General features: G+C 55.6%; 1 long non-coding RNA gene across 1 annotated transcript; it reads right to left on the reverse strand.

The window, feature by feature from the left end:
• Positions 1–899: 899 nt before the first annotated feature.
• On the reverse strand, positions 900–3,518 carry LOC132008890 (uncharacterized). Its single transcript, XR_009401745.1, has 3 exons — positions 3,279–3,518; positions 1,589–1,802; positions 900–1,073 (listed from the first exon to the last, which is right to left on the reverse strand). It is a non-coding gene; the product is annotated as an uncharacterized LOC132008890 (long non-coding RNA).
• Positions 3,519–3,724: the final 206 nt, after the last annotated feature.

Below are 3,724 nucleotides of genomic sequence, written 5' to 3' on the forward strand. Positions count from 1 at the left end.
CCAAACCAGACCCTGACTTGTGCCTCCTTTAAAGTCCAAATAACCTAACAAAAGGTTTAGGACGGGAAAAGTTCAGTAGCACTGGGAAAGAGTCTGTGCTATGTGTTGTGCGCTCGCCTACGTGACTTCCCACACGCTTACTAAACAAATGAGAACAATTCGGTTGGGCTAAAAAGTTCGTTGCTGGTCCTTGCTGCCTTAGTACAGCCCATAGATTACTTTCAGGTTTGCTGTATTTGTACTGGCATCAGCCATTTGGCGTCATGAGGAACCATAGTTGCTTAACTAAACACAGATGTAATGTCACTATATATATGGCCTTAATGCTTTGAATAAACTTAGCACTGTTGGACATCCTCCTCAGTGCTCCTCCTGCCCCCCATCTCTTTGCTTCTCGAGTTCTTTTCTTCATCCTCTTACCCTTATGTTCCTGGTTGATTTGTTGCACCGGCCACGACAGGTGAGGATCTGATGGTGCCCACAATCTACAGAGATCCAATATATACAACTAGGACAGCCTGGAGGGGGGTGGGCAACCCAGGCTGGACAGGGAGTTAAGAAGGAGTCAGGAAGGGCACCTGGGTGGCTCAGTGGGTTAAGCCGCTGCCTTCGGTCCAGGTCATGATCTCAGGGTCCTGGGATCAAGTCCCGCATCGAGCTCTCTGCTCAGCAGGGAGCCTGCTTCCTCCTCCTCTCTCTCTCTGCCTGCCTCTCTGCCTACTTGTGATCTCTCTCTGTCAAATAAATAAAATAAAATAAAAAATCTTAAAAAAAAGAAAGGAGTCAGGAAGAAGTCATTCCCACACTTGAGGCATGGGTTGGTACTGACCAGAGACACTGGGCAAGAGATGGTATCCTAGGACGGCTGTAAGACTAGCCGGGTCCAGGCAAAGCACCTAACAGTGTGTAGATGTAACCCATCTGTAAAAGGGGGGCGGGGGGTGGTGGTTGCAGCTGGTTGAGCATCTTACTCTTTGTTTTGGCACAGGTCCATTCACTTGACCCATTCACCTGTGCCTGTATGTGTTCTATGGTGTGCTCTTTATCTCTCTCTCTCTCTCAAATAAATAAATCTAAAAAAAAAAAAAAAAAAAAGGAAGTCAGGAAGGATCAGGAGACCTGCTGTTAAGGTCCCAAAGACTCCACCCTCCTCAACTAGCCTCCGGAAATAAAGTAAATGGATGCCCAGGAGCCTCCTGGACACAAAACTTTCCAAAGCAAAGCTTTCAATTTCATACTGGAGAAAAGGCTGCTGTGCAAATTCAAGACAAAAAAGCCGGCCAGGGTGGGGTGGGTTTGGATGGGGTTGGCCCTGTAGGGCTCTGGCCACTAAATGCCCACTGCCCAAGCCAGGAGCCTGGAGTCTGTGCAGCCAGTGCTTCCTGAGGCTTCCACATCTTGGCCGTGCCCTGAAGTTTCCTCCTGGAAGCTCCTTACCCAGGGAGGCCACCTGTGAGCACCCCCTCACACACACCCCAGCTTCTGCCCCTCCATCCAGCTGGAGTGAAGGATCCCCAAGCCTGCTCTCTCTGGTCTCTCCTGCACAGAGAGGAGTATGTGCCCCGGAAAGAAGGGTCCCTGAGAATACCTGAGTCCATGGCCCGAAGACATCTGGCTTGAGAATGTGGGGTTTCGGTGCTCTAGGCACAGCAGTTCCTAGAGGAAACAGGGTAGGGAGCTCCAAGGTGGAGGGGAGTCCTGGGAGTCTGGGATCGCAGATGACAGTGGCCCCCAAGTGGAAGGGTTTCAGTAACTTCAGAGGTGAGAGGGGCCAGGGGTCAGGCCTGGAGGTGGACAAGGACCTGTGGGGTAGGGGGCCGGAGATGGAAGTGATCCCAGGGTGGTCGCATGCCCAAAGCCAAAGTAGAGGTGTGGGGGTGGGGGTGGGGGCAAGGGGTCCATGGGCCAGAAAGGAATGGTATCCTGGGGCTCCTGGGTAAAAGGCAGTTGAGGTGGAGGGGGCCCAGTGGGGCCCAGGCTGCGCGGGCAGAGACAGCTCCTCTCGGGCTGGGGAGCCCAGCGATTCTGAGGGACAAAATTTTCTATCAAGTTCTGGAAAAGAAGCCTGTCGGCACAGACGTCTCTCCAGGGGCCAGACAAGCCCAGTGGTGCTGGGCCCCTTGATGTCAGTAGGGCCCCACGGGTTCCCTGGATACCGAGAAGTGGAGCAAGGGCTGTGGGGCAAGGGCTGTGGGGCGTAGGAGCACCAGGCCGCCAGGAACCTGTCCGCCAAGCCCCCCTCCCGCTCCCTTGGACGAAGCAGCAGGTGGCAGCCGGCAGGAGGGACACAGCCTCCCTCTCTCCCTAGCGCCCCTACCCCCTCCCCAGCCCCTCAGTACCTGAGTCAGCGGGGCACAGATGCACTCCCCCACGCCCTGCCCCGCCAGCCCAGAACCCCTGCCTCCCGGGGAGTCGCTACTTGCGCAGTGAGTTCCCTGGGCTCCCAGAAGGCGGTGGGCGGGGCAGGCAGGTGCAGGCGCGCTGCGGCGGAGGGTGGGGGGCGGCAAACAGCGGTGCATGCCTCTGCAGGCCCGCGTGCCCTCCCCCAGCCTCCTGTCTGTCCGGACCATTGAGGGGCCTGGCTGCGCCCCCTGCCGGTTCCCGCTGCTCTTCTGCTGACTCCAGGACCCCAGTGCCCCGCCCAGTCCTGGCCTCCCTGCCGCTGCTTGAGCTCCAGGCTAGGCCCACTGCCGCTCCTGGGTGGCTGAGCTGCGGCCCCCGTGCGGTGTGGCTGGCCTTTTTCTCTCCCCAGGGCACAGTGGAGCCGCGAGGGAAGGCCTGAGGGGATCTTCCGTCTGCTCAGCGCCAGTGGACACTCTCCAGGGGCCTCTCTACCTGGTGGGCTCCACCCATGGCCATCTTGGAACCCCCGGAATCCCCTTCAGAGACCAGGTGAAGCCCTCCTTGGGGAATCCAGGCTCCTGGGACCAAGGCGAGTTGATCTTGTGTACTGCTGTGTTTGTTCCCTGGCCTGGCATGGATTGACAGTTGCTGAATTGATCTATTCTGGGGTCATCAAGGGCAGAGGAAAGAGTTCAGGGCTGGGATCCCCAGGCCTAGGGTCCACACAGGCTTGGAGCACTCTTGGCTGTCCCTGACAGAATGACCAAAGAGGAACCCTCAGAAACATGGATCTGCCTTGAACTGGCAGAGCATTCAGGGACAGGAAGGGGAATGTCTCTTTCGCAGAGTATCTGGAAGCCTACAGTGGAAGATGGATTTGTCTGAGCCATGGTCATTAGTGTTGGGCCAAGGAACCCCTGGCTTGCTTCTCCTACCTGCATCCTAGGTCTAAAAGTGTGTCTGGGTGGCTCCCTCAGTGCAGCATCTGTCCAGGGTCCTGGGATCCAGCCCTGCATCTGGCTCCCTGCTCAGTGCAGATCCTGCTTCTCTTTCATCCTCTCTCTCTACTTGTGCTGTCAAATAAAATTAAAAAAAAAAAAAAGTTAAAAGGGGGGACAAAATGGCGCAGAAGTAGGAGGAGGAGTCTTTTCAACTTGTACCCCAAAATGAGCTGATTACCTACCAATCACCCATGAACTCCAATCACCCATGAAATCAGCCTGAGATCAGAATTATACACGTCTGGATCTCTACAGGGGGAGAAGCCAGTGGGCAGGTAAAGCGGAGTGGGAACTGTGAACTGATATCAGAAGATAAACAAAAGGGGGAAAGAGCTACCAGAGGCAACCAGTTGGAAAGTAATACCCCAATACGAGCGAGA

Source organism: Mustela nigripes, unplaced genomic scaffold, assembly GCF_022355385.1.
Source record: "Mustela nigripes isolate SB6536 unplaced genomic scaffold, MUSNIG.SB6536 HiC_scaffold_1934, whole genome shotgun sequence".
NCBI lineage: Eukaryota > Metazoa > Chordata > Mammalia > Carnivora > Mustelidae > Mustela > Mustela nigripes.